The sequence below is a fragment of the Talpa occidentalis genome, unplaced genomic scaffold (assembly GCF_014898055.3).
Source record: "Talpa occidentalis isolate TD23 unplaced genomic scaffold, MPIMG_talOcc4v2.1 talOcc4.4, whole genome shotgun sequence".
Lineage (NCBI taxonomy): Eukaryota > Metazoa > Chordata > Mammalia > Eulipotyphla > Talpidae > Talpa > Talpa occidentalis.
In genome coordinates, this window is record NW_023604295.1 from 20,664,893 (window position 1) to 20,689,945 (window position 25,053).

The following is a 25,053-nucleotide window of genomic DNA, read 5'->3' on the forward strand; positions in this document are numbered from 1 at the left end:
GAGGGGGCGGGCGGGCGGAGGGGCCGCGGAATCTTCGACGTGTCACTTTCTGAGGCTGTAGATTTCCATATGGTGGAGGGAGGAGGGTGGGCGTGCGGAGCGGGGCTGGAAGTTTGGGGCCGCCTCTCCGCGGCGGGCGGGGCGCGCTGGGGCCGGGGACCCCCGGGGAGGCGCGCGGGAGGGTCGCGCGCGCGAGCAAGCCGGGCCCGCAGCCCCCCGCCCCGGCCGGGCCTCTCCGGGACACTCCCCGCCTCGCTCTGGCCACCCCGGTGCGCGCCACGTCCTCCCTCCCCGTCCTGCCCCCCGGGCTCCCCCGGGCTGGGGGCGGTAACCGGCGACCGCGGCCGGACTCGGCGAGGCTGTCGGCTGCGCGCTCGGGCTGGGGCGCGGGGCGCGGCGCGCAGGAGCGGGCGGCCCGGTGTGGGGGCCACGGAACTCCGGTCAGTCGGTCACCCCGAGGGGCTCCCGGCCGGGGGTGGGGCGCGCGGGGGGAATCTGCGCCCCGAGGCCGTCGGGAGGGGCCGGCGCGCACCCGGCCGTCTGGTGCCCGCGGCGGGGCGGGGGCCGGCCGGCGTGGGAAGGGCCTGTCACTCGGGGCGGAAAGTGGGGCCTCGGGCTGTGCCCGCGAACTTTCCCCAAGGCCCGGGGACCCGCGCCCCTGGGGAGCGCGCGCCCCGCCGCCGGGGGTCCCGGGAGACGGGGTGGGCCGCCCGGCGGCGCCGTTGGCGGGAAGGCTTCCAGGAGTGCGCGGCTGGAGGGGGAGCCTCCGAATTTCTCTGGAGCCCCGCCGTCCCGGAGGAAGGGCGGCGGGCACTTTCCCCAGGCTCTGCTGGTTGCACGGAAAAGTTACTACTTAAAAGTTGCTACTTTTTCTTTTCCCTTCAGCCCAGCATTTTTTTTTTTGGAAACAAAATTTGGAATTTGGCCGCAATAGGCAGACACCGGGGCCTCAAATCTACTCTTTTTTCTCGCTCCAGCCCGGTTGGTTTCTAGTCGCCTTCCCTCTCTCTGCACCCAGGCTTAATCATATTTTGGAGCGGGCGAGGTCTTTTGTTGGGTGGGCACCCCTGATTGCTTGTCTGTTTATTTTGTAATGTGCAGCTAATTTGATTTGAATTTCCTCCAGTTTCCAGGCCCTGCTGAGGAAAGCTAAGGGAGAAGGAATAAGTCACTTTTTTTTTTTTTTTTTTTTTAATGGGGAGAGAGGTGGGGCATTGGGATAGGGGAGGCTTGGTGGTTGTGGCAGAGTCTGAGGGGGTAGACAGACCCGGAAGAAAAGGAATCTGCTCTGGAATAACACTTTTTTTTTTTTTTGAGACTTCAGGCCTTGGGCAAAAATGCACTGCTGTATTAGGATTTCTACTTTCTGAATTGCTCTGCCACTCTCAAGTTAAGGCTGGAGTAGTGGGGTGAAGAGGCCCAGGACGCGTTGTAGCCTGGTGGTCCTGATTTTGTGTTTGTTCTTCTTGTGGGGGCTCTTGGTTGCCCCTCATTGGACCAGTTCAGTAAATTTCCTGGCTCCGTGGGAGCAGCTGTTAACTAGGGTAACTTCTTGAGGCAAGTTTCTTGCTCTGCAAAGGCACCTCACCCATGAAGATAATAATTCTCACTTTGTTTAGACACTAGCTGGTCACCCACAAGCTGGTTCAGAATAAAAAGCATAGCTGATTAAAAAAAAAATAAAACCAGTCATTACAAAATTGCTTTTAAACGGGTATGTGCCTTTAAAGTGTTTGGTTTAAATGCTTCTAAAAGAAATTCATCTGTAAAGATAGTGTTCATTTGAAAGAGATTTTACAACTGCAAGATATCATCATGGAATAGGGGGTTGCAGCTTCTAATTACAGTATATACAATTTCAGAAAGATATTCCCGTAACCTTTTTAGACAGACTTTATAAATAGCTCACATCAGACCATGGGCTATATTGGAGAGCCAGTCTTCTGGGGTTTCTGGAAGAATGTTGGGGGATCTGTTAAGAGTCCAGGTACTAGTTTACTCAGTAAGAGTTTGGACCCTCTTTTACATAAGATGTCATTTAATGTGACAAAATTTGTTTAGGGTCCTTAGAAGTTAACCAGAAGAACTTCCTAAACTTCCAGTTTAGAAAAATGAGTCCCAGGGAAGAGAAGTAACATGTTCAGGGATGCCATAATAGATTAAAATCCAAGATAGTCCTGTTTTAATAGCTATTCTTTCTTGGGTATCTCTTGTGTACTAAGCAACAGTGTACTGGCTTTTTGTATATTATCTCACTAAATTTTTAGTAACAGTATTTCAACTTAGGTGATGTTATGGACAGTTTATAGACAAGGACATTGAAGTTCACAGAAAGTAATTTCCCTAAGCTCATAGAGCTACTAAAGGCACTTAAAGAATTTTATTTGATGATGGAAATGGTTCTTTATCTATGCTGTCCAATATGGCAGCCACCAGGCACGTGTTTGAAATGTGGTTAATGAGGCTGAGGAATGTTTTAAACTTTATTTATTTTTAATTATTTTAAACTGCTCCTTGTGGCTAGTGGTTACCATATTGGTGATGGCAATGTAGAACTGTCTGACTGCTAATTCTATTCATATTTTAAACTGGATCATACGGCATTTTTAGATCTCCTGGTTCAGTTTCCTTTCTTTCACACCATCAAAAGATGCTTAGATTCAGTCCATAAATGGAATATAAATGCTGAGTTAGCTATAGCTCAGTTCCACTTTCACATATAGAGTGGATAATATAAGTACCTTATTATTTTGAAAATATTTACATTATCATTTACATGTAAATGCTTGCATTTAATTGAGATTTTCTTACTTGGTTGTACTGGTTGTTTATACCTGAAAAGTCAGAGCTTATTGGTTATTTTAGTAAAAAGGGAGTATAAAGAGCAGGGTAATGTGAAAAATCACTAGTGGGGATTGAAAGAAAAAAAATGACCCCCTAGTGCCAAGTTTGCCTGTTCATTGGGTGATTTCTTTTCAAATGATGTCATATGTGTCAGGTAAATAATAAATGCAGCCAAACTGTTCTCGTTTTCTTCTGCAAAGTTAATCTGGGGAATTAAAATTAAAATCATTATTTTACTATCAAAAAGTTAGTATAGTTAAGATTAAAACAAGCAACAAGGAAGATACTTTTGCTGACAAATTGTCAAATAGTTTTCTGATTAGTGGATTTAATATACATCTGTTCTATTTTAGAGTTTCTTTCACCAACGCTCTCATTTTATATGAAACAGTGAAAAGTTCAGCTCTTGTTAAAGTAAGCATGCATTTATCTGGGTTCCATCTTTAAATACACAATAACCCAGTATCTTTTAAATTAATTTTTGGCATACTTTCAGGAAAATACAAATGATGAATAATTTTGTTTTTTAGGATTTTTTAAAGAGGTAATGTCTAGGTTTAGTGTAAACATATCTGAATCTGCTATTCCTTGCATATTTATTTTACTGTCCAGGGATAATTGTAATTGTTAACCCAAGAGCATTATATGATCCTGAAAGACCAATACTAGGAAATCAACTTTAAATTGTTGATACTATTTTAGTGTTCCGTGAATTGCGTAGTGTCAGCTCTTTGAAAGTTGCACATTCAACTACAGGTAAGACATCAGTTAATGAGACTGTTCAGAGAGCTGAATACCTGTACATACACATCCTGACTATTGGAAACATTGGTATTTTCAAGGAACCAGAATAAAGAGCCATATTATAATAGGGCTTTGACAAATACAGGAAAATGTGATCTAACTGAAATGTATGGTTAGATTTGTAGAACATGCAAGGTGGTTAATATAAAAGAGATTTATGATGATTTGAAATGATAAAGTTGCTGACATGATGGACCAATATGAGGAATCTTACATGCCAAGCAGATGCTGCATCTGAGTTTCATCAATTGGAAATAAGAATCAGAATCTAGTCTATCAAGGACTTAATTTACTTTTTAATTATGTGTCCTTGGTAGACTTTTGAATCTCTGTTACTCTGGGTTTTTTCATTTTAATACAAGGTGAACATCTCACCCGTACCATTTTTCAAATGGTTGTCACAGATTATGAGTCATTGTATTGGAAAGTGTTTGGCAAAACCTTATACGAACTCTATAGGTCATTATATCTCAAACTTTAACACTGATCTGCTCCTACAATATAATTTTGCAAATTTTCAGAAACCTCAAGTTTTGCTTGGGCATTTTGAAAAATGATTTATTTTTCCCTTTGTCATGAGTAATAAAGCTTCAAGCTTTAGATTTCTTTTTCTCCCCATCCCTAAAGTGACTTGTGATCTCTCAAAAGTTATACTATACCTAAGTTGCGCGAGCTTCACATATTTGGGACATTTTCCTTATATGTGGATTGTAGCTGGTTAGCATAGCTGAAATGGTCAGCCAGCCTGGCGTGATTCAGGGTCATTTTAGGTAGAGGTGGAAAAGTGCAGTCTCTTAAAGGAATTTCCACTACTGAATGATAGTCATAAAACTTATTCCTTGTATATTATCTTAGTAAACCTGTTATTTGAGCTTTAAAAAATTATAGCCGAGAATGGGGAAAAGAATCATTTTCAGTGTAGGGGAATCTTGCCTTAACATTTTAAGAAATCACAACTGCCTTATTCCCCATCCTCTCCCCCAATGTATTAACAAGGTTAATCCACTATGTGAAAGCTTTTGTGGTAAGACCATATTTTCAAGGAAACCTTAATTCTCATCCTGAACAGCTGTTGGGAATGCATTTATGTGTTTGAGAAACTTGATCACTTTACTCTGAATGCCTTTGAATATAGTAAAACATTCTTAAGCATAGATATGTGTATGTATATATATATATTTGCTTGAAAATATGTAGTATGGAATGGCATTATGTGTTTTAAAAAGGCAGCGAATACTTGAGTCATTGTGACTAGGCAAAGACAGGTTTCTGTAGAAGCCAAGCACAGGCTCATTGCAAGCTGACTTGATGGTATTTTAATGCTTTGCAAAGTACAGCCAAGGAGAGACCCATCCCTATCCACAAGCTTATTAGTTGGGAGTTGTTTGTGGTGCAGATTTGGTGTCAAAGATGGTCTTAAGAGACCAGAGGTAGGAGGGATAGGGCTGTAGGTGGGGTTGGGGCTTGGCAGTAGGGAGGTTTTTAAACTTTCGAGTATTAATCCGGAAAGACAGACTAAGCTGATTAGCTATCCACAGGTGGAGGTGTTTCTCAGTTTTACCGCAGATCAATCCTTGAATCCTCCTCTTCTGTGTTCGCAGTTGAGATTTGCAGTTTTAGTGTTCTGCTTGTAATTTCAGATGCCCTTGGCAAAACTCACTGTCCATTCAGGCACTGACTTCTAATATGTTTGTTTTCTGTGATATCGTTACAACTGCTTGGCAATTTTAAATAACTGGGGGGAGATTTTAGTGTGATGGTATTGAGCCAAAGTTAGCATTAATTGAGATGCTTAAGTATCAGTATTTAAAATGCTCCGGTATTAAATGATTATATTTGAATTTAAAATGTAATTTTATTTCATTCACTTGTGTATTGACTTATATAAGGGCAGGACAGGCCACTGAGCAGGTTTTCTATGATCCAGCAGACCGGTAAAGGAGGAGTCCTAGAGCGTCCTTGGTGGCTTTTGCAGGCTTTTATTGGGATTTACCAGGAACACAGCAGGCAGTGGTGCTGGGGGGCCAGGAGGCTGGCAGGCCTTTCAGCCCCCAGCAAGTCTTTCCTCTGTCTGGGCTCTTTGGCGTTCTCTCTGTTTCTCTCGTGGTTCTGGTTCTGCTTCTCTGCTTCTGCTGGCATCCCTGTGATGCCGCCCTTAAAAGCCCAGTCTTAGCCCAGGTGAATCCCATCTACACATGCCCACACCCTACTCCAGGTGCCCACCATCAGGCATGCATTCGGGACCACAGGGTTCTGTCATCTATCCTAATGGCGGGAGGGCAGAAAAGCCTGATACTTTTGACCTTACCCTACAACTCAGAAAGCATATATCGAGTTCTAGACTAAGTTCTTTGTTAACAGAATAGTCTACTCTCTTCTTTCTTGGGGGCAAGTGCAAGTCATTTTCCTATTTACTTACAAAAAGTATTTTGCTCATATTTTTGGAATGTTTTTGTAGAGAACACTGCCACCAAATTGCTTGGACGGGATGGTGGCAACTTCTTTTTTTTTACTTTTTTTTTTTTTGAAAATTTGAGAAATGTTAAAATGGGAGTACTTTAAGGATATATTTAAAACTAAATATATTGTAATTCAAGATTTATAATACATCCTTGTTTGACTCTGGAAGATGAAGACTTGTATCAGAGAAATTTGCTTAACGTAAGTTGATACACTAATACATAGTATTAAATTATGAAAAGCTTTCTGTGAAATAACATTGTCTTTAAACGTGAGCAAATATAATATGTTTGAGGAATAATTGAAGATTTAAAAATCCCAGGAAAAACAATTTATTCCTAAGGGACTGTCATATTGTCTACAGCTAGTAAAAGAAGGATCTCTATAAAAAAATAACTCCATCATGCTGGCTGTAACTAATTAGGAATTTGCAATTATCCAGTTAAGTGTAGGATAAAGTTTGGATTCCTATTTTATATGAAAAGGTTTTACTGTATAACAGAAGTTCAATATCATAAGGGGAATATTAATCTAATTAGGAGAACAAACTACTTTTAAGCACCTTGAAAAAGTCAGTTTACTTAAAATCAATGCAGAGTTGGAGTATGGATTGAATCTGGGCTTCTCAAGGACTAGAGCCCTTCAGAGTCATTGGATCATCATGAAGTAGATGTTGATTTACTCAGTGCTGTCACATGAACTGGGAACAGTGTACCAGCAAAAGTTAGAACTGTATTTTTGTATGTGAATTTGCAGCAAGCAAATATCCATCTCCCCTACCTCCCCCTATCTCTGCCAATGGATTCCATCTATTCCTGTTTTGCAGTTTTATTGCTGACAATTCTTTTGCTACTTGTTAATTTCTTCTGTCACCTGTAAACATTTGATGGTAGATTGGTGAGAACAGGTATTAAATCATTATTGCTTTTAGCTGCCCATCTTCTGCTACTACAATTAGGCAAAGTTGTGGAAATTTCCTGGGATGGTTTTTAGATAAGTTAATTACACATCATCGTCCCCTCTGTTTACTACAAGACTTTTCCTAGGCAGATTTTTTTCAGGTACTGGGTGAACTGACTTGTAAGAAGAATAAATTCCTTTGAAAATAGAAGGATGTTTTACATCCAGTTACTCAAACATGAAGTCTTTCAATATGTGACTTTTGTTTAAGGGGTCAGAATTACCAGTTTTTAGAGTATAAGTGGTACATTCACTTACATATTTAGGATGTTATGTTCCTTTTTCTTTTTCTTTTGACATTATGTATCTTCTATTGCTTAAGGTATTTGTAAGAGGAAAATACTGAACGTCTTTAGATATTGCTGTTTCTGCTTTTCCTATTGTGGTTTTTTTTTTCTGAAGAAGAAAAATGTGATTTAGGGTAAAAGAGGTAAATATTATTCTGAATTAGTGAATCAGAAAACACTTAAAAGTATATTGAATTGAAACCCCAGTGTATTGCTATTTGTAATGTAAGAAGGTGTAGTTGTGTTGGAAAACAGTTTTTCTTTTCCTTCAGAATATTAAACATAGAATTATCATATGGTCATCAGTTACATTCCTAAGCATATTTCCAAACTAATTGAAAGCAGGGATGCATATACTTGTACATCACTGTTTATAGCATTGTTATTTACAGCAGCTAGCAGGTGGAAACAATCCAATCTGTGTTTACAGATGACTGGATAAACAATATGTACATAAATGCAGTGGAATATTATTCAGACCTTAAAAAGTAATGTGAGATTCTGATAAATGCTATAATGCCGATGAATGGTGAAAAAATGCTAAGTGAAATAGCCAGGTAAAAAGGGACAAATATTATGTTTCACTCATATGAGGTGCCTAGAATAGGTAACTTCCTAAAGACAAAGTAGAATAGAGATTTATAGGGAGTAAGGGGAACTGAAATAGGGAGTTACTGTTTAATGACCGTAGTGTTTCTGTTTGAGATAATGAAAAATTTCTGCAAATAAATGTGATGGTTGTACAACATTAGGAATGTACTTAGTGCCACTGAACTGTATGCTTAAAAATGGTTAGTGTTTTCTTTATATTGTACTACAATTAAAAAATGAAAAAAAATTGACAGTTTATTTGGCAAGGTTTCAGTATACCTATTTGCTCCCTCACTGGTCTTCTTCATGGTGGTATGTAGAGGCAGCTATTTCCCCACCCCTGTTCTTCTTTTGCATTGTAAAAGGAGGACCCCAGACCATTTTTGGATCTCAGAATTTCCTTATTAACTGACTTGAATTTAAGAGGAGACTACCTGAAAGTAGTAGATCTCTGGAAGGCAAAAAAGACATTTTAATATTACATGAACCAGGTAGTTTATTAATATCCGCAGAATATATAGGCACATAAAGGGAAAGGGTTCCATTCTGAATTTCATGAAGTCACATACAAGCCAGGGAGCAGTATGTCCAGTTGGACCTGTCATATTTTCTAACCTTTTAACATTTTTATTCAATTTTGTCGTCTTTAGTACTTTCGTAAAAACTTTGATTTCCACTTAGGGAAATGGTCTAAGTCATCTCAGTTAATATTCGTTTCTTTTTCTTCTTGGATATTGGTGTTGAGTTTGGGTAGGTCACTTATCAAAAGATGGGATAGGGTTTTTGGTACATGACTGGATATAAAGCATAAATATCAGATATAAAGTGCATATTAGGATTACTGAAAATATCAGATTAAAAGTTAGATGGAAGGAGTTAAGTTCACATGCAAATAACAGTTTATAGAGAAAGTTACATAGTATATACTGGAAAACATTTGTCATCCATAATAGTTCATTAATTCCTGAACTGGAAAATAGTATTAAGTTGCAAGGGTATGATAATGTCTGGGCTTTTCTTCTTTATATGGGTGTATTTTCTTTGCTGTGTATGTAAATGGCTCTCATGCTTTAGAAGGCCATTTTTATGGTCTGCTAAGTTACTATAGAGAGAGGTGGGACCATTACCTTGGAACGAAAATGTCCTGAGAGTCACGATCTCTTTATGTCTAGTGGAAACATTAAGCATCACATCATTTTCATTGAGTGCTTTTCATTGATTTTGGGCTGTTCAAAAGGCAAAGAATGTCCCATTCTATTTTGCATATCCTTATGTTCCAGAACTATCTTTTTAGGTCAGTTATTTTCTTTAAATTCTTTTAGCATTTTGTACTTTTCAGAACACTTGTCCTTTTAGCTTTTGTCTGAATGTCTCTTTTAACTTTGAATGTAGGGATGATTACTCACGTAGGGTCTTTCATGATGAGTGGTTAGTAAATGTTGGATGGATGGATAGATGGATATATGTTCCGAGATTGAATGTGTCATCTAAACTTAACACTTCTCAGGCACTTAGTCATTGAAGTTGATCACTTTGAAGCATGGGCCATTTAGAAATTTTTGTGTTTTTCTACGGTTTCCCATAATAGGGATCTAATAAATATTTTATTAAACAGATTTACACAAAGACATGAGTCACCTTCAGTGCAAACTTTGCTTTTCATTTATTGTTATTTTAAAGAAATGAAAGTTCTCCAGAGAACACATGAACTTTTTTATGTATATATTAGATTGCTAGTCCATTGTGACAATTTGAACAATAACTTCTAATTTTTTCCCTACATGTGGTGGCCCTTGATTTTATTTATATATATGTATATTTTTGTTGTTGTCTATTGCAGTGAATATGGAGATTATAAACTAACAAAGTTATTTTTGAAAGAGGTAAACTTCCAGGGATTATCAGATTAAAAATGATTCTTTTGCAAGGAAAAAATATTAGAACCAAAGTGTGCAATGCAGAGATGTTGGGGGCCCAGCTGAGCAAGTTGACTCTGCTAGACTAATTGTCAGAGTATTTAGTGCTAAACTGAACCATGGAGAAAGGGTCAAAGAGCGTATCACTGAAACCCCAGGAGAATGACTTTGGTCAGACCAAAGTGGAAGAAAAGCATTCCGGAGAAGAGAAGCATCTTTGGAACATTATAGAGGTGTGTGTGGGGTCAAGGGATCTGGGAATCTTTATTAAAGTGTTTTAGGTGAGTGGTGTGATCAAACAAGTTTGAGAAACCCAGACTTGGGAAATCATCCCTTTTGGTAATCTGTCCTTTATGTTTTTGGCTGGAAGAATACTTAGGAGACCAAAGGACTCCCTCCACTCAGGACTAGAACAGAATAGAAGCTTTCAGATTTAGAATTTTATCATATTTTTTTTGTGGTTAAATGATAACCTGCTCTTGTTAGTTTTATATGGGAATGAGAACCCTTGTCATTTGTGTACTAAACTTCCAAGTCTGATATAAAATATAATAGTGACCAGCAATTGATGAACACCAATCACATATTAACACTTCCATATATATACATATATAAAACACTTCCATAAAACATACATATATAAAAATTACTTATTTTTGGAACTAAATCTGGAAGATAGATAATTCCGTTCTTTGTATTTCCAGTGTCCCTAGCAAATGGTATGTGCCCTGTGTTTGTTGAGTGAATCAGAGATTAGAATCCATGCTCAAAAAAGTTTATAAATGTTACCTAGACTGGTTCTAGAACATTTTTCAGCTGTAGCAGATTGCTTCTCAATAGTTTATATTAAATATCTTATTTCTGTCTCCAGATTTAGAACACTATCTATTTGTGTTTTCCATGTAGCTGAATGGTAAGGCTAAATATTAATTGAATGCCTCCTGTGTACACAAACCTAAAATTTATTTTTGCAACAATATTCTGGATATCTCCCAAGAAGGAGATGTTTCTAGATGTTTTCTGCAATAGCATCTTAACTGTGGGATGAAAACAGCCAGAAAGTAAAAGTATGCTTCATAGACAGTAATATATAAGAATCTCAATATAGAGCAGCAGGGTAAGAGGTGGTAGTGAAGATGAAAGAGTCCTTTTCATTCAGTGGTAAAACAGTTTTGTTCATTTTATATCCCTCTTTTCAGTGGCATTTATTTTAAATGTTAATTTATGTAGAGTAAGATCCTGTAGTTATAATTTCTGCCTGGAAAAGCGAATCCTCCTATTTGAAATACTAGCCTCTTTTCTCTTTTTGAGGTTAATAGTTTGTAGTGTTTGGTTTGCACCAAAGGCAGACATAGGAATGGGCTACACAAAACCAACTCGAGTGTCCTTCAACTCTCAGAGCTCACAGCAACTTCTGTGGTTAATGAAAGGTGACCTCTGGATTCAGAGGAGCCCTGTGCTTTCCCAGAAGACCCAGGCTAAACCTGGGGAGCTGGCAATCCTAAATGCTTCCTTTGTTAGAAATCATTTCGCTCTCTACTCCATCTTTAGAAAGTGAGTTCACTGAAGGTGAGTTAAGGACAAGGCTTTGAAGTGGGCCCTGACTTTCTTCCTTGTGTTTGCGCGGGGCTGTGTGGACGAAGAGACTAATGAAGATTCAGCCCCCAAGACTGTATTACCTAAAAGTTGTTTCTTGCTGCCTCAACAGAAATGCTCTTCATGGTCCAGAAGGCACTGTGTGCTGCTTTGGGGATTGTGTTTCCACAGTGAGGACTGTTAGAACCACCTTCTCTTGTTTCTGTAAACTTCTCCAGGGGGAGACTATAAATGGTAACACTTGTACGCATGGGGAGCACCCAAGAGAAGTGCTCCTCAGTGCTAGGTTGCCTGAGTGTGCTCTCTTCAGTACACTTGGGGGCCTGGAACTGGGAAGTCTCTGCTTACTCCCTGCTTTCAGGGATTGCTAGCTGCCATCCTCATGGTGTCCATTATCATGGGATCAAGCTAACTTTAAGAAAATACTTAATTTTTAAAACTGTATTTTATTCCTTAAGAGGGAAAGAAAGCAGTTTTAAGCCTCTAAAAAAAATGTTTTAATTTTAAGGTAAGGACCTTTTGTTGGCTTGTATTTTAAATAGCTTGAATATTCTTCTAACTTCACATACTTTTACCACAGTTACCTAAAGGTGGAGATTTACTTAATTAATTTTGTATTAGGGCTGTTAAATGTTGCTCATGTATGTGCATTCATAGTCAAATTATAAAATTAGTTTGAGCCTCTTTGAAAGACTAAGTTTAATTTTTAAAATGCTCTTTTTTTCACGACAGGTACAGAGGAGGGAAAAGAAGTAGATAACAATTTTTAAGGCTTATGTTTTATTTATGGCTTTAGTTAGTAACAGATATCTTAATTTACCATAAAATTTTTCATTAGTGAAGAAACAATTATTTCCAGATTTATTTGATTTTGACATTTTAATTCACTAATGATTACTATGCCTTAGCATTAACTGGATCTTAATAATAACTTTGACAGTCTGAATAATTTTAAAACATAGCTTTTTAGATTTTGCCATTTGCTTGCTATATTAAATTTAAACATGGAAACAATGTCACTTCCTATTTATATTTTACTTTCCGATTCTCTTAAATTAGTTGTGTTCTCAGGAGTTTGTTCAAACCTATAAGAAATAATTGTTGGCTAAAATGAGGACAGAATTGAACATTCAGATAATTCTCTCTACCACCTTACCTTAGTTTCATTTATTTGGAGTCATAGTGGGTACCAGGTGTTGGCCTTTACCTTTCTAGTCTTGCAAGTTTTCCTTCCTTGCTTTTGCTAGGAGCAGGGTTGTAGGAGTGAGCAGAGGAGAGGAAGCCAGGGCTGGGGGAGGATATAGCACCAACAGAGGTGAGCGAATTTGTTCCCATTATATTTCACGTGGGATGGCAAGTTTTCCCAATTCTGGTTTCCACTGAGTCATGGTGAAGACACTTCTAGGCTGCTGTCGGATATTCTGCTTGGCATATGAAGAGCCTTTTTTACAAAATGCATTTTACTTTTTAACACAGATTGCTGTATTTGTAATCATACTGAATTTTCAGTTTTAGTAAAGAAATAACTTTCTCATAACGCTTTCCTTGTAAAAGCATACAGTGATTTTCTAGAAAGCTTAATCACAAGGTAGGTTAGATAAAAGGAAACCTCTTTTTAGAGAAACTGTTCTTCTTGGGAATTCTTTAGCCCTGGTCTATAAATAATAGCAGATTATCCATATGGTTTCCATATTGGGAGGGGGCATGGGAAATTACTCACTTAACTTGGAATTAATATTCTTGGTAAAAAGATAAATCCTTAATCATCATTTATAGTGGGCTGATTGAACCCATGTGCTCTGGAGCCTGAAAATGGAGTTTGCGACCCTGCTGTGCAGATTTCAAACTCTGACTTTGGTTAATTTACTCAATCTCTTGGTGGCTGTGTCTGTTACAAGGCGTTGTTAGGACTATTTAACTCTGCATAGTGCTTTGAACAAGTTCTTAACAAGTGGTACTGCTATTTTATTATTTTATTGCCTGACTACAATTTTAATTGTTGGACATAGTGCTGATTTGAATGACAGTGACTTAAAAAAAATTTCCAGTTACTTCAGAAGTGTGTATCCTTTTCATGGTCTTGGTACTGACTCATTTGCTGCCCTTGTTCAAGTGACAGCCTTGAAAACTCCAGCTTTTAAGTTGTTCTTGAATTGTTTACATTAGTTAAGGTAGAAGAGTCATAAGATGATATAATACATGTAGAAAGAACTTTGGGGGAAAGCAAACATGCTTGACTGCCAAGCCATGCTTGTTTATTACATGTGCTGCTTCTAAAGATGTTTTTCTTCCTCTGCCCTCCCCCCCCCTTAAGAAAGTTTGTCCTTTTTTAAGTAGATATATGACAGCTCTACTTCCTCTCCTAAGTTTAGGATCAAAGGAAACTTGTAATAAAGGATAGTCACTCCCTCCCATTCCTTCTCCCATTTCTTGAGGATGTTGTTCTATCTTTTTTAAGAGAGAAGATCAGGCCTTGACTTCAGGGGGTGAAACTATGGGGCTCCCAAAGCCGCCTTTCATCTGTGGGTCATCACCTCAGATGTTGTTTTTCTCCATAATGTGCACACGCCCCTGCTGGGGGAACAGTGCCCTATAGGTTAAGATATTGAGGTATTTCTAGAAATCTTAGCCACCTTTGCCTTCATCGTTGTTAGGATGCTCATTTTTTAGAATGACATAGGATGTTTGGCAGACATGTCAATGAATAATTTTCCCTGCTTTGTCAGTGACTAAACCTCACCAACTTCTTGTAAATTGGAAGCCTAACTCCAAAAAAGGTAAGAGAAGAAAAACAACACTGAGTTTTAGCTGTTTATTTACTGGCAGGGCTTTTCTAGATGTAAACACAGTTGAATGGAAAAGATAATAGGGATTGCAGCCTGTCTTGCTCCATGAGAGTGAATGAGCCAGTGTTAGACCTTAATGTCGGAGAAAAAATAACATTCACCTTTTAAAACAAAACAAAATAAAACAAAACCCAAAACTATCAGGCAGTGCAGGCTAACCGATGAAAATTAAAGGTCAGTTTCTTCAGTACCCCACCTCAGTGCATGCCTCAAGCCATGTTAATAATGGCAATCCCATTATGTTCCTGCAGCAGGCAGGAAATGCTGTCTACACCCATTAGATTTGTTTGAGTGGCCCCTGGCTGGAAATGAAGAAAATTAAATTTTCTAACTTCCAGAGAGTAAAAAAAAAAAAAAGAAATACAGTGCTGCATAGAAGTTGATTCTTGGGATGGAATAAGATCAGTGTTATTAAATAAGACTTGATGTTCTTAATTTTGATCATAGGGTCCTTTCACCTTATCCTCATTGAAATCATGAATGGACTTTTTTGTAACTTAGCTGTGTAGAAAGTCTTTCTGAATGTCAGGACTAGCTCAATTCTGGACATTTTGCCGTATGTTTGCAAACTGTCCGTTTCTTCCCATGTCCCACTAGCTGTTGGAAACTTGCTTGAAGGAAGACTTTGTCATAGCTTTTTCTCAGAAGATTAGTTTGCTTTTCAAAAGCAACATTTATGTCAAAGAAAATCTGTATATCCATTAGGATAATCAATTACTCTATGTTTTCAATAATAAGAAAAAAAATCATTATTAGTTAATGTTATAGAGAAAACATGTGAGCCTGTATTTGCACATCACAGTTGCATTGCCTTTCAGAGCTGTTTCTTGATCTTATGGCTCACTTGTTTTCTATTACTTCTTTTGCATCCTTTGTTTAAAAAAATTTTTTTTTTTGCAATTTCTTATCCATCCTATACATTTTTTAGAATAAGGCAAAAAGTCTTTATTGCTGTTTTGATATTTAAATGGTTAGGATGTTCTGTTACAGATTCTCAATTGTATATAATTCATTGTTCTTGGACACTGTCATCATTTTCCCATGAAATGCAGAGTAGGATCTTAAATTGTTGGAACTTGCTGAAAATCACAGGAGTAGCCAATGCTAGTAGAAGCAGATCTTTCAGTCCTTGCTTCCTGAACCTGAGTAGGTCAAAGAAATCATACCATATAATGACTCTGTAGTTCAAACCAACAAACAGAACTTCACCTACACTGTAACCTCAGGTCATCATATTCGTTTGTTTCTATACACCTAGAGCTTTTGCTTTGCTTCCTGAAATGATATATTGGAAAGCAGTCTCTGACATCTTCATAGAAAAGAAACAATGAACCAAGGGGGTTTTTATGAACATAGTCCTTCCTGTCTTTATTTTGCTTATGACATTTTGCTTATGGTTGTTATCAATACCAGTGTTTTCCACAGTGATTATTTCCTCATTTATTTGTTATAGTTTAAGAAGAACAGCATCAAGGGATTCTTAACTTCAGAGAATATTGTATATGCATTTTGAAAAATATATTTTGGTGATAGCCTATGTTATATTACATATCTGGAGGGACATTTTTTAATCTACACTTATCTTTTATTTATAAAAGGACTGGGGCTTTTTGCTAACTTTTTCTATAGTAAGGGTACATAGGCCTTATCAGTGGTTTATTTGACACCTCTCAGATGACTTCTTTGGGATCCTGACACTAATTTCACCCATGTTTATGATGTTTTAAAACTTACATAAAAACAAAACTTTTTCAGAGAATATTTGGGAGTCAAATGTTTTCATCTGAAAAATTATCTTAATTGAGAATTTAGGTTTGAAATACTTGTATGGATTATTAACTGAATAGCTGGAATCTGTTATAGATTGTGTAACCTATTTATTTGAAATATATCTGTATTTAAGTTTGGCAAGATATCAGGACACGGATACAAGTTAGGCATAATTGTTTACTTTCCTAAGTCAGTAACGCAATTCTTGTTTTGCCATAGAAAACATTACACCTGATAGCCTCTATGAACTTACTTAACCTTCAGAATAATTATATTTTTTTCCAGGATGCTGACCGGATGATTACGTGTAAGGATGTTTATCCATAGTCCAATGATTTAAAACTTTTAGACAAACAGAGAGTATGTAACAGTTTTTCCTAACTCTGCTCTTTTGAATGATTTGGTTAGTGAGAACTAACTCTCTGAAATATTTCAAGCAGATTTTGGCCTAAATCTTCCAGTCTTCAGCTTTAGGAAATACATACTTGGATTTGTAAGAATGGGAAGGTTAGCCAGGTAGTCTGCTTGCTCCTTTTAGCTGTAAGAGTCTTTGGCCTCAGTGGACTGATGCTTATTAAATCCCTGAATTTTGTAGAACGTGTTTCCAAAAGAAGAGAACCTTCATGGTGAACAGTGAACCCTCATAGTGAATCAGCTGATGTTTCATTCTCTAAAGTTCCCTCTTGGATTTTTATGACTCGGTCTTGCAGGGAACCTCTGCTGAAGACGTGTAAGTAATGAAAGATGGTGGATTAAAATTCGAATTGAGAGATTCTTTTTTTAGATACCCATCTCACTGCTGTGGGGCAGGGAGGAGGGTGGTAGTGGAGTGTTAATGGTTGTAGATGGTCTTCAGGTGAGAGTTTGTGGTGGTGGGTGTGTGTGTGGGGAACAGCAGGCTAAGGCTCTTTTGAATTGGATTCATACACAGGTCATGAGGCTGATTACTCGATGTGGTAAGAGAAATCCCTAGTGGGTTTCACTCTATTCTTTTCATTTCCTCTTTAAAAATGGACGATTATAGGAACTGATAGGTTGCATGAACGGTAGTACCTTAGCTGAAGGATTAAACACACTTCAGTTCAATCAGATATAGTATGTTTGAGTCTAACTGTAAAGTTGTAATAAGGAAAGGGTCAGGGAGACTTCTAGTTACTCTGTTGCCTTCTCCATTAACATAGAAATTCCCTGAGGGAGGGATCATGTCTTTACTCTTTTTATACACTGTCTGGCAAACAGTAAGTGCTCAGTAAGTACCGAGTAAGTGGTGGAGTAAAATATGTTTGAAGCAGGAGAAAACTGGTTTGCTTTTAATTTCAAAGCTATGATCTAATTCTAATTCTTGGATGTATATGAAATTTTCCATTAAAATAATTGAAATACCTGAAAATATGTGAAGATTTAAAGTTTTTGGTGTTCAGTAATAGTCAAGAACTATGTGTCTTGTAATAGCACAAGCCCACTGAACTAACTGAAGGATAGAGGTTGGATTCATTGAACAGGAAGTGAGGACAATGTCTCTAGACATCAGAGATCCTGGAACCACCCCTGGGAAGTGATTAGGACCAAGGTTGTTTTTCTTCCTCTTTTTTTCTCTCCTTCATTTTTTTCTTCTGTGATACTTCTTGCTCTATAATGTCCATCCTATATGAATGCTAGAAGCTTCTAAACTCATACAACTTTATCAGTTAATTTTCATCCAAAGTGGCCAAGTCTGTACATTACTTTTTAATGAATTGAAGGTGTAGAGAGTGGATAATGTTGTTTTAGAGTATTTTGAAGCAAATTCCTTTCCCATTGTGTCATTTACAGTCTGTTTGTGGGAGGAAAGTTGTTTAAAGAATGACTGCTATTCAATAAAATTAGTGACTATCTATATTTTCCTGTCTCTGTTTCTTTAAAATGAACTGCAATGAAACATGACCAAGTTGATTTCTTCTCTTAAATCTTCTCAGAAACTGTGCCCAGTTCATTAATTACTTTGTTCAGTGGACAGGAAATGGTTATATTTGTACAAGTTACACAATCTTAACTTAAGCTGAGTAAGGAACCAAAGAGATCTCTGATCTTTTTTCCAGAATTAACCTTTTGGTTTCCCAAACTTACACATGATACATGAGCCAGGTTATTGGGGGACGCTGATCAAAAGTTATAACTACTTTGCATAATAAGAATGACTAAGGGATGAGAAAAGTGGTTGCATGAGTTGATCATGCTGGTGCTGAGATTTTATCTGTGCAGTTTTACTTCCTTCTTAAGAGTCTCTTAGTCAGGCAGTGAGATTTCCCAAAACTGGTGTTTTGCCAGCAATACCATGAAGGGCCAGTCACGCTCCACGTCTGCTTACCCCCATGCCTGTTACCTAGTAACCCTGTCATCTACTTTTCTCATTCCTGAAGCTGGGATTTTTTTTATTCTTTATCACTGATGATTCTTTTAAGCATTATGATTGCCATTTTGCAATTTGGACAGAGCTGATGTATTTCTAATATTTTGTCTAACTCTTCATTCAACTTCCTTTCATTTTGACTTATGTTATTTCCTGAAGCCATATTGTTACTGAGAGAAAATATAATCTTAAGAAAGTAAATTAAGGTCTTCTTTGAGAGGTATGGAATTGCTATATTTGAAGTATTGCCACAAAATCGTATTTCTTTTTCATATAGCCCTAAGATTTCTCTTTTGAATGATCCACTGCCACTTCTTGTTTACTTGTATCTTTTGCTCATTTTCTTGTTAAGTACTTTTCTAAGTCTTGGTTTTTGTGTTTTTCTCATTTATTTCTACCAGTGCTCCAGAGTTCCTTAAAATTACATAGCGTTCTTGGTCTTAAGTCTAGTCTTTGCAATTTACCAGATCACCCTAAAATGTCTTAGAAAAGCCCAGCTTTTTCTTGTACGTTTTCTTCCTGTTCAGACTCTTGTTGGCACCCTCTTCTCTTGCTCCATCCCTCCCAGCAGATGCCTTTGATGGTGAGACTTGCTTTGGGATTTCTGCTAGCTTCTGAAACCTTTTGGGAAAGGTACTTCTGGCAGCATTCATTTTATTTCCTCTTCTGTTCCAAAAAAGTAAGGACGGAGAATCCTCCTTATGCATTTATGTGCTGTGGCATCTGCTCCAAGTTGCATTTATGTGCTGTGGCATCTGCTTGAAGGTCTCTGCTTTCAATTTCTTACCAGGGTTTGAATATTCTACGCTAGTACCTGATAAGATCATCCACTGCTTCCCTGGTCTCAGGGTAGGACACAGGTGTTCCACTTGGAATTGGTTAAGATGCCATTAATTTAGTGATGATTACATGGTGCTTCGAAGGCAAACAAACGAAACAGCTTTTCTAAGAGATGAGCTGGGTAAAATCAAAGTGAGAATATCTCTAGTGGCTTTTATAATTTTCTTACCCTGACTAAATTTATCCTCAAGGAAGAGTTTTGCTTATCAGAAGGGTGAGACCTGTTATTGCCTATTTTATTTGAAACCTACCTGCAGTTTAGTTTTCTAATGAGTGCTTAGCTACTGTTTACTCATCCATAAAATTTCTTTTAACTTCTTTGGAAGAAACAGTCTGCTACCAGATAAAATTTGATTGTTCAGTTTTTAAATGTTTTACTTAAAAGGATAAGATATTTCCCCAATGGAAAGTGTGACTTCAGAGCTAACTTTCATGTCTTTGAAATCTGGAGAAAAATATTTGTAGGAAGTTCATAACCAATGCTGGTCAACATCTTTCTACTCAGTGTGCTCAAGGGGAAGATGATCAAATTTAAACCTTTGAGCTTTCAAGTTGCTCTTATTAGTCACATAAGAAATTGATTTTGAACTTTTAGCTTCATATATTTGGCAGAGAAGTTGAGAACTTGACCATCATTGCAGCTACTTTATCCGTAGTAGGCTCTCCATTTGGTTTATTGGATGAATGAAGAAAGGGATCCTTCTGGTCATGGGGTTTAAGAAGAAATCTGCATAATTTTCTACTTCACCATGGAGGTCACTGGTTGCCCTGGTGTGTTATGTGACCCTGTATTTATTGCAACCTTACAGGAATCACTACAGGGATAGATTCATAAAATCTTGTGGACTCCTAAGTGCAATTTCTGGAAAACTGAACTATTAGTTGGCATATAGGCTTCAGTCTAGTGAAGAGAGAAATCATTTTAGTGAAACTTGCAGAAAGTCTAGCATCCTTTCTATGAAATAGGGTGATAGAACCCTGCCCCCGAAATGATGCCTTGTCCAGAAGTGACATGATAACTGTTCAGTTTGGAGTGTTGATACTTGGGCAGTTTTATTTGGGCGCACTTTGTTTTTACTACAATTGTAAAGCTCCAAGGAGTACTGAATAGGATGTGAGGTGCTCCCTTCTGGCTGCATATTAGCAACGTGGCAGTTACTGGCCTGTCATTTACTTTGAAGAGGAATTACAAAGTTTTGGCCTTATGCCTGGAGTAGCTCCAGATGGTCAGAAAAGATTTTTGTGCTGAAGTCAAAGAGTATATTACAGTGATGGAATTGGACGTGTCATGTTTATATTAGAACATTGGCTTCCCACTTTCTCCTTTTGCAAAGTTCCCCTGGCCCCATGAGGGAGTAAAGGGGAAAAATGTTGCTTTAGAGTTTTGGAATCTATTATTTGGGATACCTTTGTTCCCAGTGATAGAGGTATGATACATGGTCCATACAGTTACTTTATCAATCTCAGTATCCTGAGAGTAAATATTTACAAAGGATGTACGAAGAGTTAGAATGTAGGTATATACCTACACCATTCTAGCTGATTTGGAAATGAGAGTCAGCTTCATCTGGGTTACATGTGACTATCTGATAAATTGACTGTTAGCCCACAACTGTTATTTAGTGGCTTTTCTTAGTGAATTGTTCTATCTCTGATGGGAGCTAGGTATTACTTCATCTCCTTTCTTGTAATGGATATAGGTATCCAGTATGAATGGGAGGTTATCAGTCAGGCTTTGCTCCTCTGGGCACTGGAGCCTGAGTTCCACACATGACCTTATGTACTTTCATGTCAACTCTGGAAAGAGAATGATGTGATTCCTATTTTCTAAATGAGAAAATTGAGCTTCAGAGAGCTAATAATCTGCCCAAGGTATTAACAAGGCGACTGTCTTTTTTCTGCACAACATGGGAGAAATTTATTGCAAGTTTCCTGCTCCTTTAGGGTAGAGGTGACCAGGGACTTCAAGAAATAAAGCACATTTCCTCTGGAAAACTGGAGTTGAGCCTTTTAGTAAAACCTGGTCACAAGACTGAGATTAAGACCTAAACCTACAGGCTGCTACTCCCACACTGCTTTCAGTTGCTTTTGTGGTTATTGAGTAACTGGGTGAGTTTGAAGAACATTAACAAAATTTTTGTCTTCGAAGAAAATGTTCACATGAGGAAGTAACATCCAGTTGCATACCACAAAAAGGGATTTTATGTTTTATCTACTTGGAATGTTCGTATATAAATTGAAAACAATGGAAAATATCCGCAATTTTGACTATTGCACTCTTTAGTTAACTGCCCAGGTGTTTGACACAGGTAGCTCACTCTTTTGAAGCACTTTCATTGAAGAGCGTAAAGATCTGTGTTCTTCAGTTAGTAAACATCATCTTCCGGTACTGTGGGCTCTTGGGGCTCCTGCCAACGCGCCCTTTGCTCAGATTGGAGCTTCTCCTGCCTCCAGGCTTTGAGTGGGATTGCTTCCCTGTGCAGACCTAAGCCTCCTTCAGCAGTCTCCTGCCTTGCTCAGTCTTCCATGAGCTGCAGAATCCTCTAGGCTGTTACTGTGCTTCTTCATTTTGTCTTTTTAAATCTTTGCTCTTAAGATACTGGCTGAATTATTATTTTTCTCTTTCTATTATGTGGCACTGTAATTAGTTCATGAGGTCTTTTGGGATTGTGTCCTAAAGTGCAGGAACAACCTGTTCTAGTGGTTGTGCTTTTTGAAGTCTTGCTACCTTTTTGATGAAAAGGATCAAAGTGGAGTGGAGGTGGGTTAGTCTGGCTTAGTGTAAATCTGATTTCTGATGTTTTCCACAGTTACAAAGGCATCAGAGTGGGGCTCTGCTCTTTTTGTTGTTGTCACTTACTATAATTATGAATGAGACATTAATGCTTTCATTTTATAAAAGATCATAAAATAAAGGCACTTTTTTTTAGTATTTTATATGTAGAAAAATAAAAAAGGATCATGCAGAATCATAGAGTTACAATCACGTCTAGAGTTTCCCCTAAGAAACGGCCTCTAGTGGATTTGGTGTAGTCATGTCACCCGTGGAGGGGGTTGAAATGTCATCACCCTTGACAGAGTTACTTAACACACTTATTGTGGTCTACAGAAGTTTGTATCTTTAGGGACTTGTGGTCCATGAGCTAGTACTACAGAACAGGTTCCTTTAATAAGACCTTGGGAAACCAGTGATTTTTCCCTACTTACGTTCTTCCCTAGTGAAAACATTTAAAGTTTCTCTCTCCTATACCATTTGAAGAGACTTCCTCTGAGAATTAATGGTAGAATACTTGTTTAAAATACCCCCCTCCCACACACCCTGTGTTTTTGACATTGTTTTAGGTTGCACTTCACTATTAGCTTCCTAGACCTGGTAACTAACTACCTGTTGAGCTTTGCCATGGAGGAGGGTAATGGCATTTGAGCCTCGGGAGGTAGCTTTGCTGCTGTCTACTCCTTTCATTTGAAGTTTATAGTTTTGTGCATCTTAATGAGATCTAATCAGAGTTTCCCAGGTATCTATTTTACTTTGTTAAACAAAAAGTTTTGTAACATGTTTCCTGGCTTTTATGTGGTTTGCAAAAGCAAATGTGGGGATAACACCACAGTTAGTGCTCCATATCCCAGGGTTCTCTGGATTCAACCAACCCAAAATCGCACTGTTTATCAGTAGTTAGGCCTCCAGTGGTTGCATCGATACTGAGCTTGTACACCCTCCCTATCCCCCATCATTATTCCCCAAACAATACGACTATCACATGATATTTACATTGTATTAGATATAAGTAATCTAGAGGTGATTGAGAGTATACAGGAGGATGTGCATGGGTTACATGTAAACACACCATTGATATGCGGGAACTTGAGCATCCTTGCATTTTGTTATCTACCAAGGTAGGGGGGCAGTCCTGGACCCTTGGCTACTGATGGACAACTGTGGTAGGAAAAGGTTAAGATCTTTTAAGAATTAGTGAATTTTAGAAGTCATTGTAATCTGTTTTTGATCTGCTTTCCTGCCTCAGTTTCTGAACTCCTCAGAGTTCACATTCACCTTTCAGAGTAGCTGGGAGGTCTCACTCAGCTGTGTCTAGATGCTCAGGACAGGTGTCTTCTGTGTTATCAATGGGAGTTGTGGAATCTGGCTGACTACGGTTTCATTTGGTCTTCATTTAATTGGCCCTAATTACCGTTACAATTCTAATTTGGGGAGTAACCTAAAAACTTGAAACCATATTTTAGAGGGGTGACTACAATAAAACAATTTACAAACTTATGCCTTTTAATTACAATGTAGTTTTCTATATATGATCTATGCTGTTATTCCCACGGGACCCCGTCAAGTAAACAAAAATGAGTATTGTTCCAGTTTAGAGATAAGAAAACCCCAGAGTCTGTGCCTTTTGTGCCTTTCTTAAGGACACCTTGGCAAATAAAAGGAAATATCAGGCAATGATTCCAATTTTAGTCTCCTGATTCCAAGTGCTCCTCTCCTTTTTCTGTCTAGGGCATAAATTGTCTCAATATTGGCTCACCTCTAGCTGAAAATCTGTTGGTGCATCACTTCTGCACTTTTAATGATAGGAACATTAAAATGTTTTCATATGCTGGCATTTTCCCAGGCTGTTATTAGAATATTTTGACATTCATTTTTATAAATGGAAAATGAAGTTAGAAATCACTCAAGTTACCATAATTGTATAATTTTAGATGTTCTGCTACTAAACTCAGATCCATCAACAGAATGCAACTTCTTGATAGCCTTAAAAAAAAAGTACATCTTGGAGTGAAGAATTACAATATTAAAATAAAACCCTGGGCCATTTCTGAAGTGGGTTAGCTAATCTACCTTGTGGTTTCCTTTCCATGTAATTGGTGAAGAAAGAGACAAAATCCAAAGCGAATTCACATGAAAGAATTAACACTCCTTTGGGCATATGGTTGTTTGGAATAATCATAAATTTTACTGCCTATAGTGGCCAACAAGGGTGGGGTAGAATAACAGATTTGTAGCACTCTGGCTGCTGACTGTGAAATTGATGCATATTTGTTATGATTTTTTAACCTTTGCCTTTTACTTTAAGCAAAACAATCTTATACTTGGATTTCTGGTTTGAAAGATTGTAATTAAAAAAATTTCCAGACACATAAAAGTAGAGAGTAGAAATGGGTCCCTGAGAAATTGTCACCTAGCCATAACAATCATCAGCTATGGTCAGTCATATTTCATCTTCATCTCTGTCCGTTCCCCACTCTCTGCTGTAATATTTTGAAGTAAATTGTTACATCTCATCTCTAAATATTTCACTATTTTTCAGATCAGGTGTTTCAGAAGTATATTTTCTTCTAAGTTAAAAAAGCTTTCCAAATGAAGCATTGGAAAATTGATGGTTGGAATGATGCTATTTCTAACTAATTAAAACTTTTCAAGTTGACTTTAGTTTTGACTGACAAACTTCTGTGTTTTGAAATGGAGAAAATGTTATTCACATTAACAACAGATATGTGTTTTGGTATTGCTAAAAATTAGCTTATTTTTCAGATTTACATATTTCTTTCTTGAAAATAATTAAAATGGTTCATAAACTTTTCAATTTTCTGTTGTACCATAATCTTCAGTTTTATGTATTATTTAAAGAGATTTATTTTTATTTATTTATGCATACAAGAACTGGGGTGTACGCCAGAGGTGTGGGGGGGTGGTGGTGAGAGGATTCACCAGAGACAGAGAGATCTACTGCAGATCTACTGAA

At 37.9% G+C, this 25,053-nt stretch overlaps 1 protein-coding gene across 3 annotated transcripts in view; it reads left to right on the forward strand.

Moving 5' to 3' along the window:
- FNDC3B (fibronectin type III domain containing 3B) overlaps positions 1 to 25,053 on the forward strand; it is a 316,053-nt gene that overhangs the window by 677 nt on the left and 290,323 nt on the right. The window contains exon 1 of one of the 3 annotated variants that reach the window (XM_054700361.1): positions 394 to 440. The exons of 1 other annotated variant lie outside the window; for it this stretch is intronic. The gene's annotated coding sequence lies outside the window, so the exon portion shown is untranslated. Of the gene's footprint in view, positions 1 to 393; positions 441 to 15,032; positions 16,805 to 25,053 lie in introns of those variants that run through there. One more of the 3 variants, XM_054700362.1, reaches the window with a different exon arrangement.